General features: G+C 35.4%; 1 protein-coding gene across 1 annotated transcript in view; it reads right to left on the bottom strand.

Annotated features, from left to right (window-relative positions):
- The window catches only part of SYT16 (synaptotagmin 16), a 209,373-nt gene that overhangs the window by 161,278 nt on the left and 34,352 nt on the right, over positions 1-13,743 (bottom strand). Inside the window, exon 2 of the mRNA XM_051977788.1 lies at positions 9,341-9,520. The gene's annotated coding sequence lies outside the window, so the exon portion shown is untranslated. The remainder of the gene's footprint in view (positions 1-9,340; positions 9,521-13,743) is intronic.

Here is a 13,743-nt window from a genome sequence, read left to right as displayed (position 1 = left end):
GCTCTGAATCATTATTAATTAGAAAAATACAAATTTAAAAAAAAACTTGAGGTATCATTTTACACCAATCAAATTGGTTAAAATGATTGAAGATAAAAGCAACAAATGTTGAAGGGGATGTTGATATAGTAATTCATTGTTGATGGAATTGTGAACTATTCAACCATTTGGAAAACAATCTGTATTCCTAGTCATTTCATAAACCAGCTCAACACCTCAGAGGATTTTTGAACAATAGTTTTACAAGTGTGATTTCACAGATTGAAAATCTTATTAACTGGGGGAATCAAAAAATTTTAAAAAAAAGATCTCATGGAGACTAAGCTTATGAGATACCTCTTCCATGAAGCCATTCCCAAATCCCCTTGATAAAAAAGGATAGAATCATAGATTTTGAGGTAGAAAGGATATTTAAAGTCATAAGCCAACCCCTTCCTTTTATAGATGAGAAAGATGAGACATAGATTAAATGACTTATCTAGAGTATCTTGCTTAGAATGACTTGCAAAGAGTATCTAAAGCAAGATTTGAATCCAAGTATTCCTGATTCCAAATCCAGCATCTTATCCACTATAACATTCTGCCTTTTTAGGTTTTTCTTGAACCTTTGCTGCTATTACACTTGACCTTGTATTATATCTACCTGAGTAAATGTCATCTTTCTCATATTTTCTAGAAGGCATGGATTATATCAATGTTCACTTTTTTGTAAACACTTCCACCATGCCTTATATATAGAAGACATTTAATATACCTTTTTTAAGAAAGCAAAAAATTAATTAGCATCAGTTGACAGGCAGTTGCCAAGTAGCTAAATAAACTTTTGTTAAATTGAATTCAATTGTTGCTTTATTGTAAAAAGACAGGTACTGTGGCCAAAATTGCCTTTTTCAATCTTAAGGAATGACAAAAGAGTGAGAACAAACATGTGCAAGCTGTTGTATTTCAAATTATTTCACAGACAAGTCACTGTTTTGTAAAATTCTGACGAGTTATTGTTTGGCAAAAATTAATTGCAAACCAGGAAAACACAATTTCTGTATTGTGTACAGAAAGGCCAGGCATAAAAGAAAAAATGGAATATAGTAAAAATCATCTATAATATGTAAAATGTGTATACTTCTATAGAATCATAGAAATTTAAAGCCAAAAACGAACTCAAAGAGTATCTAATCTAACAATTTATTCTAAGTTACACTCATATTTCCATTTGGCTACTTTTTTACAACTTTGAGTGATATAAAAAAGTAAAATATTTTCCCTAAATATCTGTTTTATTATGTAAAGCAAAGGCATACTTATTATTAACAAAGTTAATAAAAGCAATGGGGTAGAAAAGAAAATAATTGACCTAGTAACTAGTCAACTTCTGCTTCCATAGGAGTTCTGAAGCCCTGAGTCAGTTTCATTCTGTACTTCACTTTCCCAGTCTGTGAAATGGAAATGAGAATGTCTGCCCACTACTTTCCTCTTGTGACAATAAATGAACATGCTTCCAAAGCTGTAACTAGGCCAGGGCACTGAAATTTGGAAAGTGATGATAGCACTTTCACTTCTTCACCAGCTTAGCACCTAGTTAGCAAGAATAATAGGAATTTTAGGCTACCAAATGGCAGGCTTCCCCCTCCTCCACCAGGTGAACTCCTTATCAGCCCAATCCTGATCTATTCCTATCCACCCCCATCACACCCCAAGATGTCTCCCAGGGACTGTGCCCAGAAGAACTGGAGTTCCAGAGTTTTTCCATGTCTTCTCTCGTTTGAATTTGGTTTAACAGGTTATTTAGAGACTAATTTAATTCCATTTGTTCCAGATGAAGCTCCCCACCCTCTTCCAAAAACTTTTGTATTATAAGTAAGGCTTCCCTTCATAAACAGAAGGAAGAAGTTTGTTAGAGCTCTCTGAGGAATATCTTTCTGTTCCTCTCCAGTTTCAATCAATGAATCAATTCAATTCAATCTTCAATCAATGAGCCCTGATTGCTCATTTCAACCTCTATTTTAATGACCCATATCTAATACAATCACAATATTTTACATGTGAAGAAACTGGATCCATTATCACAGACCAAGTTGGTGATAGAACAGCGAACTAAAAGCCAGATATTACAATTCCCATTCTGGTTCCTCAAAAACTTTTGTGGAACTGTGTAAGGAAAATCTGGGCCAACATTTATGTTTTAATGAAGATATGAATTGAAAAGAAAGGATGGGAAGTTGTAAGAGATGTGCTAGTAAATTTTAACAACCAGGCCTAAGGGCGAAGGTATAATGTATGCACACACTTTCTTAAATCTAGACAGCCAACAAAACAATAAATGAAAACCTGATTTGTAGTGATTTCCCATATCTGAGGTGTAATGCTCCCAACTGACATTGTAACAATGGGTCTCCTGAACTAGTTGGAGTTGACTCCAGCATATCTTGAAAGTAATACTCTAATTTTTTTGGCAGCTCCTGAAGTTTCAGTGAATAGGAAAGTCTTTTCATTCTTTCTCTACATCTAACCAGTCAGTCACCTATTCAATAAACATGTGTTAAGTGCTTAATATGTGCCAGACACTGTGCTGAGCAATAGGGATAAAAAGAAAGATCTCTTCACTCCCTTTCAAATTTATCATTGAAAGAATACTAGGAGGATGGAAGGCATTCATGTCGAGGTTGTACAAAGTAATTTCCTCACTCCCTCCTGGAAATACCTTCTCTTCTCTCCACCCTCTATATGCTGTTCAGGGATACAAGCCTTTGGAGAATGAAATAATGAGGAAATGCACATATATATAAACTCATGCATTCATAATCCTAGCTACTCCATCCTAGACATGGTTCTGGTTGGGAGAGCTTTAGAATTTGTTTAGTTCAGCCCTTTAATCCACACATTCTCATAGATGTTCAAAAGATGTCAACCAGTCAGGGATTTCTAGTTCAATTTCTTATTTTGTTTAATGCCTACTGTAACTCATCTTATTTGTATGTATAATTTACAATTGTCTTAAAAATACTCAGACAAAATGTCATATAAAACCAAGAGCTGAAAAGGAAAATATTTTAAATAGCACTAACCTTAGTTTTTGATGCCCATTAAGTTTGAAAGAAAGAAAACATTACCAACTTTAATCTTCAAATTTCAGTAATGAAGACAATGTATTCATCTGGGCTGTTGTTCTTAGCAGCTCATTACTGTGAATAGTATTTTGCTAATGTTCCACAGCTGTAGTTAAAGTTGTATCAGTGTTTCTAGCATAAACACCTATTTCAAGGGCTTATTACTCAGTTGTACAAAATGTGTTTTGAAATGAATATTGTTACCACAATGCCTCCATTTAGAGGGAAATTTTCTTTTCTCCCCTTCCCAATAAAAAGCGCCCACTTGATAATTCACATTTTAAATATGTCCTAAATGCATATTTGCATTGATAGAGAATGACAACTCTAAAGACTGAAAATGAACACCCACACACCACCAGGGAGCACATTGTACCAAATTGTACAAAAAGAAGGATATAACGTTAAGGAAATAAACATAGGAAAAATACGCTGAAATGATGTTAAAATTTTGACACAAAGCCTTGAAAAGCAGGCTCGACAGCTCTGGATCCTCCATTATGTGTAATGTACAGTGACTGGGTCAAAGAATACAAATATTTTGTAGTAAAATTTCACCCAACTGCAGGAAATAGTAACAATAGGTAATGAAGAAGGGGAAAAAAAACAATATCATGGGGATCAGGAGACCTATGTTCTATTTCTGTTCCTGCTTTGTGACTTTAACAAGACACCTCCACTCTGGGTCCCATTGTTCTCCTCTGTAAAGTGAGTAATTTTACAGATTTGCATAATCTCGAAGGCTTCTCAGTGCTAAAATTCTATGATTCTATCCAAGATGCATTTAAGCCTTTTTGATTGTGTCAGTATCTCAGCATGAGAATAATGACAGTGGTGTTGGGGAAAAAACTAAATTTGGAACGAAAAGGGCTGTGTTTGAGTTCCAGATCTAGTTTGTGTGATTTGGAGCAAGTTATTTAACCTCTCACTGAGCTTCATTCTATTTCTCTGTATAAAGAATGGGTTGACAAGATAATCTCTAAGGTCCCTGACAGCTCTGGGGCCTAAGAAAACAGTAGCATGTTTGAGGGAATTTCCAAAACATTTTTTTGCCTCAGTCTAATCTGGAACCACCTCCACTTTGAAACTTTCTTCTTGGCCTCAGCTCCAACTTCCAAGTCCCTTCTTTCCCTTGGAAATTTTTATACATTTTTATGTATAAAATTTTATACGTGTTGGATGATTGAGAAACAGTATGAATTAGTAAGTAGAAACCCTGAGGAAGGAACAACTTGGCTTCAAATCCTGTCTTTGATACATACAAGTTGTGTGGCCCTGAGCCAGTCCCCTCACTCCTCTGAATTGTAAGCATACTCTAAAACTATAAATTTCAGAGCAGCTCCTGATTTACATTGGTAAGAGGAGTTTACTCATTCCCTATATGAATGAAATAAAAGGTCTAGTAAAAACAACACTACGGATTAAAGAACCCACACAAAACTAGTAAGGGATTTTTTGTTTGTCCCTTTTAATAAAGAGACAATTTTGCCCCCACACGCCACCACTCCCACCCCTACCTTCCCCCCCCCAAAAAAAAAAAACATATATATATATATATATATATGTATTTTTTAATTCTAAAACATAATCCTACGGTCCCCCTGGTCTATGTGCCAAGAAGAACAAAGCAGACATGTCAAGAGCATATTTATATACCACTTCGGGGAATCAGGGAAAGAGGGAAAGAAACCATGTTATTGCCATGCCATTCTATGCTGACAGGGCTAATAAGCTTGTGGCTGCATATAGTTGTCTATCTAATGGCCATCTCTGCTGTAGGATATGGTGTTCCCCTCCCAGACTGATTCTTATGTGAAGTCAAAATAATCCATCTTTTTTCTCAGAACTTAGCTTTAAAAGGTCACAGTCTCCCACTGCATCTGGGGCCATCATCCATCATCCTGATCTATATCTTATCATAAAGATTGAGGTTGATGACTTTGCACAGCCCTGTCTCACTTAAATCCAATTCATTTGCAAATCAAGACATCACCCTCTGATGTCATCTGTTCTCTTCAAGAAGGAGGGATACACAACAGCAATACTCTAGGATGTATCAAAGATTTAGATGAGAATTTAGTTCAACCCCCTTATGAAGCCCCATAGAAGTAAATGACTAACCCAAAGATCATATACATAGAAAGCATAAAAAGTTATAGCTGAACCTAGCTCCTCCAATTCCAGAATCAACATTCCTACCACTGTACCATCTGGTCTTCCTAGGGTTTCCCCAGGCTATTTTTCACATGAAACTCAACTTCAGTCCTCTTTTTGGGTAGCAGGGGGAGGGGAGGGCAAAGTAATTCAGATTAAATGACTTGCTCAGGGTCACACAACTAGTAAGTATCTGAGTCTGGATTTGAACTCAGGACCTTTTGACGTTAGGACTGATTGGTGCTCCATTCACTATGCCATCTAGCTGCTCGCTGACACTGTAGGTGTCATTGAATGATCATGGCAGCTACTCTACCTGTCCAATTTTCATCTCTGGTTAAGGTTATATTCCTCAGTTTCCCTGAATTGTAATATTTCAATTTTCCTGAATTGTAATACCTCAGTTTCCCTAAATGCCAATTAAATGTTGCAGACAAACTGAATTACCATTTGGTTATATATATACATACACACACACACACACACACACACATATATATATACACATACACCACACACACACACACACACACACACACACATATATATATATATATACTTTTTTTTTAAACTAGATCTCAAAAGTTTGATTAGACAAGGAGGCTTTTTTTTTTCCTTTGTCAGAGATTTTTTTCTGTCTAAAGCAATTAACATCAACTTCTTTTGTTCTCTCTCTTACCTCCCCCCAGGCAGAGCTGCAACTTGAATCACATAAGGTTTTATTGCCTCCCCCCCTTTTTTTTTCTACTAGCAGGCTTTTCTGTCAGATTTTAAAAGCAGCCAAGTTTTTCTATGTTCCTTTTTCTTTCAAATTAGTGCAAACAGGTATAATTAGGTCCAATAAGATGTTAAAAAACCACAAGCATTTTTTATGCTAAGCACCTTTGCAATATTGAAATGACCAATTGCCAAATTTCTCAATCATTGTTCTTGAAACAGAACTCCTTAAATTAACACAACAGACAAGTCACACTGACCACACAGACACAACATTTAACAAGCTAGGGGCAAACTCCTGATATCTCAGGAGTGCAGTGAGGGAAGTTTTCAGGTTGACAGTTTCTCCCTGCCAGAAACTCAAATGTAGCCTTTTAAATTGGCTTCCAATCAACATCCAGATTTGTACCCAGAAGCACCCAGACCAGTAATATTTTTAAAAAACAACAAAAGTTGTGCTCAGAAGCACCCAGATTTGTGCCACAAGGTGTCCCTTTTAGCACGTCCCAGAGTTATATGGCTTCTCAGACCAACTTTTTCTGGAGACCCAGATTTGCTAACAATCAGATCAGATAGAAAACTTACCCTGCGGGAATTTCAAAACTCTCCACATGGCCAAAATGGCAGTGTCTATGATGAGCTCTTGTTATGGCTAGAATTGCTCTCTCTGTGGGATTCTGGAAGAAATCAGAAACTGGTCTCCCTAAAAGAGCCCAGATTCAGCCAGTTCAAGGCTTCCTGTGGAGACCTGTTCTCTAATCTCTAATCTTGCTCTCAGATCTCATATCTTAGTAGGATCTCCAGAAATGTAATGCTGGAGAAACTGAGGCAAGACAGAGATTAGGGTTTTGAATATTTTAATAGTGGAGAATTTGGACTAGCAAAGCCATACTAGCCAGAGTCAACTGGCTGGATTGGACTCTTGTCTCAAAGCATCCAGACACAAGCAAGTAATTCCAGAGACTTTTATAGGGCTCCAGCAATCAGGGAAACAAAGGCAAGGTGAGGGGGGAAGGAGGCAGAGCACTGGATGAGTGGAAATTCCAGGAAGGACCATAACTTTTTAATTCTAACAGGTTGGGGGTCAAGAAGATAGTCTAGCAGGAGATAGGAAGTCTGGACCCAGGAGATAGAGAGTGCCTTCTAGGTATCTGAGAAAAGCCATCTGGATTTTTATGACTCTTTGGAATACCAGAGTGGCCAGAGCTTCGCATCTTTAATTATCTCAGTCCTAATGGCTAGGAGGGAGGGTATCCACCAGGGAAACTAAGGCAGAACAATTCAGGAAAAGTGAGGCAAGGAAACTGAGGCAGGGAAATTGAGGTATTACAAGTCAGGGAAACTGAGGTATTATAATTCAGGGAAACTGAGGCATAACTATATAAGACATGAAAGAGATTTTCTCTACAACTGAGAAAGACTACATTTTATCCCTTCCTAATGTCCCTTCTTTCTCCCATTGAGAAGGAAGGACCCAAACTGATTTGAAAAAAATAATAATAAGCCTAGTTATTTGGTAACCTTAAGAATGTTTCTTTAAAAGACAGGTCAATGTATATTGAAACAGTCTTTTATTCCTAACATAAAGCTTTAGAATGAGATGATAGAATGATGATATAAAGTACTTTTAAAGCCATTGTAATTCCAGAGGTATGTTGTTAGCAAAACAACTGTCCTGAGAAAATGTGTAAGGACAGGATTCTGGATAGGGATGGCTATGGATAAAAACAAACCCTCTTTGAAAAGGTAGATGCATCTTCTCAGTAAGACATAACATTTTGTGAAATTTGCTTAAGAAAAGGAAAGTGGCAGATCCTTTTCATTCAAAAACTTATCCTTCCTCACTCTAGGAGGGAGTCACATATACAGTGACTTTTCTTTTGCCTTTGTTACCCCCAAAGCAATCATAATGTTGAGATTGTGAAGGGACTCCAAAAAGTTGGGGGTGTCACAGACCAGTATTGTGAGATGTCTCAAAAGAATTTTCAGGCTTGAACCCATATCTAAGTCAAGAAGCAAAGTTTATTGTAATTATAATGCCATTGAAGTGGGCTAAAATACAAAAGAATTTAGCAAAGATCCTGAAGCAAGGAGACACATTTATCTAATTCTTCATGTTATTGATATGCTAATTTAATAGCCTAGAGATAGAACTGAGAAGTAGTCTCAGTAATTTGGTTATCACTGACCAGCAGACTAAGACTATCCTAAAAGCAGAAGGTTTTAGAATCATTGACAGACAAAATTGTCAGAATGACAGCATTCTAAGATTAGAGAGTTTTAGGATCACTAATATATCTTACCTAAAGTCTAAAGGAAGAAATATTATTATATTCCTAGACCAGAAGACTTTTGCAATCATTGCCCAAATTCCAATGTTGGATGGGGGGTGGAGAGGGGGGGAGAGAGGGGGTAGGAGAGAGGAAAAGAGGGAGGGTGGTGAAACTAAGGACCACATATTACAAAGCCAAAAGACTTTAGAATCACTGACAGATTGTTAGAACAAAAGCACCCCAAGGTCAGGAGATCTTAAAACTATTGCTGTCTCCCCTAGAAGCCATATTCTATCAATATCTCTAAAGTAAAAATGGAAAGTGTAGTCATTTTCAATAATTCATTAGTCTCTAAAGAGATCATAATCCTAGAGATAGGAGGGGCGGGGTGGAGAAAGAGAAGGAGGGAGAGACAGAGACAGAAAGACGAGACAGCGAAACAAAGTCAAAAATGTACACTTCCTTCCCCTCTTGAATGGGAAAAAAATGTGAAATATTTCAGATATTGTCAGGAATGATTGATGTGTATTGTGTTAGATTTTACTAATTTTTTCCCCTCTTCCTTTTTTTGAATGTTCATTATAAACTGTGAATTATTTGGGAATGGAAAGTGGAAGCATTGAGTAATGGATAGAGCTCTGGATTTGGAACCTAAAAAAATTGCATTTGAAGTTTTCTCAGTGACATTAGGCAAATCATTTAAGTTTTCCAATTCTTAGTTTCCTCTTCAATCAAATCCTCAATCTAATCAGAGGATTAGAATTAATGACCGTAGCCATCCCTTCTAATTTGAAATCTATGGTTCTACATTTGGAAATGAAGATGATATAAAAATCAAAAGATATCAAGACTTGTTTTTGTTTTTGTTTTTTAAGGTCACCATACTTAATGACAAAAATATAATATCTTAATAAAGATATAATCTTATAACAGAGATATGGGAAAAAAGGAAGATGGAATTCAATGAATAGTATGTCAACATTAAAAGCTTAAATATTATTCTTATCTGAACATACACTAGAAACATGAGTTTATTCCCTCCATGTTTCAAACCCATGAAATTCAAGAGAATTACTAAGTCATAATGCTTACCCAGTCTCTCATGAACCCCAGATTTGCCCCTGGAGCGTTTTCTCTTTCCTCGATGTTCCAAACATGGAAGACCCCCTATCTTTTCAAAACACAGTTTCTTGTTGATGAAGAGGAAGAGAATTGCCAGTAGAACAATAAAGACACCAACAGCAGATAAGAAACCGATGGCTTCTGGAGTAACTAACAAGAGAAAAGAAAGAATATATATATTTTAAGTCATTTCTTCAAAGACTAATGGGGGCATATGGCCTCAAAAGTTTCTTGATTAAATTACCTTTGGCAGAAAAAAAAATTGATTGAAATAGTCATTGATATTTAATGGATTAAAAGGTATAAAATTCAGGAAATTTAAATTATGAGAGTCTAAAGTAAGATGTGTTTTTTAAATATTTGTGTTTTTTTTATTAAGATATTAAAATAAGCATTTCCAAAACATAACAGAATTTTTTTAAAAAATGATTATACATGATACTATAAATCTATTATGTACAACTTGTCATTCCTTTTAAATATGTCATAAAATTATCATGTAAATTTTTGCCTATTTGGCCTTATTGCTATGGTCTCTCCCAAGAATGTTCTTTATAAACAAGGTAGAAACTCGTTATTCCTTGGTAAATATTTCAATAAATATTGCTCCATTCATTGGAGATACAAATCAAAAGCAAAACAAGGCCAGCTTGTACTTGGGGAGAAGGAAGGCGAAGAGAGAGAGAATGGATATATAAGATAAGTAAATGAAAAGTAAGCATCAAATGAATACAGAATAATGGCAGGAGATGAGAAGACTCATAACTGAGGTGGAATATTAACAAATGGGAGAATTTGGAAAAAGTATAGAGATGATGCAATCAGAAACTAATGACTTTTTTTTCATTTGCAAGTTTTTTCAAGATTGAGGAAGAGAATTTCTGAGTATAATAGAGAGTAAAACATTATCTTTCTATCTGCCACTCACCCAATTGTTTTTAAAAACTATATTCTGTGAGTTGTAGCTATTATAGACCAAAAATTCTTCCCACTTCAGCTATAATAGCTATTAAAACCAACTGCTGAAATAAAATTAATTTAGAACTTCAAATATCACAACTCAAAGTGTTTAATCAAAATTTTCAAAAATAATGAAGTAAGTCAACTGAATCAGGATAATATACACCATGCCTACAACAAGGTAAATAAAGAACAACAAAACTATTTTATAATTATCACTCAAAACTATTATATTTATAATTATAGTTCAAAAACTATTATTTTTATAATCTAATTCAACTCAAAGTTTTTGTTAGACAGTTATGAATAAATAAATATATGCATCACTTCAGCTCTTTCATGTCTATAAACAAATTATCAAAAACCAACTTTTATATGAGCAATTTAAGCAATTAAGAATTTTTTTTTTTAAATAAGAGTTGTGGTTTGGACTTCTTTTTTAAACAAAGCTATCTTATGAATTTAATTCTCCCTCTTCTCTAGCTCCATCCTAAATAAAAAGAAACTAAGACTTTGGCAAGTCTGATTTCAACATGAAAATTATTAATGATCCTAAGATAAATCCTCAATCTTGTACCTTCTATCTAAGAAAATGGAATTTTATTTTTAACTACTAATAGTTCAGAATTTTGAAAGATAAAATATCATTATCATCCCCATTGAAAGCAGTCTATTAATAAGCCTTCACTTGGTGCAGAAGTTAAATACCATATATGGAATCTTTCAAAGCTCAAATGAAACCCACCCCTCCTTCTTTTTTTTTTTTTAATTTTTGTTTTTTGTTTAGTTTGTCAGGTTGCTATTGTCTTTCCAACTTATTCTCTCATCCCATTTCCAAATTTTGGTAGAAGTCGGGAGTTTCCAATCTCATAGAATCAGTAAAGTCACAGGTATATGAATGCACATTTAATGAATGTAGAAATTTAAACACTTACTTTGTAAGACCACCAAAATGAATTAGTACATAAGAGAAGATGGGGAAAATAAGGTAACATGGAAATGGGGGGTTTTTTAACTCATAATGAGAAAGTGCAAGAGTGAAGAAGTCCTGGATAACTAGGTGGGGTTGGCAGATACTGATAAATATCTCATAAGTACTGATAAGATTATAATATATAAGGGAAGGGCACTAGTGGGATAAGCTTAGTCTTACACTCCATCCCTGTGGAGATATTGGGAAACCCCATCTTACTGTATCTAATCCGAAAGTCAAATAATGATGCAAACTCCCATCCTATAAATCTGACCAGGACCTATGCCATCGTTGCTGAACTCCTGTTAAGTTAGCCTGCCACAATGTTCTACCTCCTGGTATTTTTCTCCTCACTTCTCCCCCATCCCTCAGGATGTCTTTCTCCTTGGTATAGCTAACTAACTCTTTTAGGGTGCTAAACTCCTCTATGCATTTAGCCTGCCAATTAATGCACACTCCCATCTATCTGCACATTCTCTTTTTCCTGGTTAATTTTAAATTTCACTGGGAAACTTGTCTTTTCCATTGTTAATTGTTAAAATTCCTTCCTTTCCTTGCTAACTATATGCTCTCCCAAATCTATTTCATATTCATCACTCCTGGTGTCTATTTTATCTCTTCATTTTTCCTGTAACTTCTCATAAATAAAGGTACCTTTGACAAAGAGAAATGCCATTGTGAAGTGTTTATATGTGAACTGCTACCAAACCCTTTCATTTGGTGACAAATCTCATCATTTAGTGCCAGACTTAAACCTTATCAGGAAATTTGCAATCTTTTTGAGGAGAAGGAATACCCATACTAAAGTACTAGACTGTAATCATATCCTCTTGCAGTTCAGAACATTAGCTAAGGTATCCACCAATGGAATCAGAGAAAGTCATTTACTTCAAATAAGGCAGGTTCAACTACCCAAAAAGAGCATGGTTCATATCACATAGAACCATGTTATGGCTTTTATATGGATTGATACAGTTTGATTTATAAACAGTAACTTTTTATACTTTATATAAATAATTCATCAATAAAAGAAACAGGGCATAATAAGATACTGGATCTAGTGTTAGGAGTATCTGGGTTTAAATCCACCCCCTCACACATCTGAGATATATGACCTTCCACCAAATCATTTAATTCCTCTCAGATCCAGTTTCCTCATCTATAAAATGGAAAAATAATATATTTAGCAACTATCTCAAAGGATTTTTTGAGGATCAAATGAAATAATATATGTAAAGTATTTTGTTAATTTAAAAGGATAGATGGCAATTTTTATCCATTAGAATGTAAGTTTCTTAAAGACAGAAAGTGTTTCATTTTTGTTCTTTGTATTCTCTCTAAACCTCTAAATAAATATAGGATAATGTGAATGACTCAAAAGTGGTAATTTCCCACCTATAAATTGTATATAACCTCTGTGATACATATAACAACCTCCTTAAATGTGCTCTTCTTTGCCAAATTTAAACAGCTCTTGCAATATTTCCCAATAACCTCTGAATCATATTTTACATCTTACAAATATAAATAGTAAATAGTCTATAGCAGAACAATCACATTATCTTTTTATGGACTTGAATGGTTTGCTGGCAGGTAAATGTATTTTTAAAATTTGTAATACGTCACTTTATTGGACTTCTGATTATTTGCTCTAAACAAGAAGCCACTGACCATTCCAAGTCAAGATTTGCTTACACTATGGGGAGAGAGCATTGTTGAGGAACTGAAAAGGAGCACAGAGTCTCAAAGGCTCACAAGTCACGGGCTTTATTACTCACAAGCATACAGATAAATAGCTTCCCAGACCTATAATTTTTATGGGCGGTTCAAGGATTGGCTTTGTGAGAAATGTTGAAAAGTTAGGTTTCCACAGTGTTGCAAGCTTCAAAGTATGTAGACCAAGAAATTTTCAGAAGTGAGTGGTTAAGGAAAGTTGATTCCACAGAACAATTAAGTGATCAATAGAAATCTTGAGCAAACAAAGAATTGGGGAGGGCTAGAAAGGCACAGGCCAATCAGAAAGAGTCTTGAGGTTTTGAGAAAAACACAAACTTAAGATAACAGCCAATCCAGCCCAAACTAATTGGGGTCAGTACTGGACTTGACCAAACTGCACCCTGTTTAATAGGGTAATTGAATACACCCTGTAGGAGGAGTTTTCCATCATTTTTTAACATGGGATGTATGATGAGGGAGAGAGGAACATGTTTTATACATATTGAGGGGAAACATTAAGTGGGAAACACAATCAGAAAGATTGTAACCCTAAAGAAACAGACCAATCTGTTCTCTGAAGGGAGGGGCTGCGGCAAACTAGTGAATATAAAGGTTCTCCTACTTCTGTGCTCAGGGCTGCCTCTGCCCCAAGAGGAGTGGGGCCTGCTTCTGGCCAGAAAGATTAAGATGATTCCTTAACATGCTTCTTTAAGAAATTTTCCTC

This window comes from Antechinus flavipes, chromosome 2 (genome assembly GCF_016432865.1).
Source record: "Antechinus flavipes isolate AdamAnt ecotype Samford, QLD, Australia chromosome 2, AdamAnt_v2, whole genome shotgun sequence".
NCBI classification, from domain to species: domain Eukaryota; kingdom Metazoa; phylum Chordata; class Mammalia; order Dasyuromorphia; family Dasyuridae; genus Antechinus; species Antechinus flavipes.
This window is presented reverse-complemented; position numbering and strand designations above follow the sequence as displayed.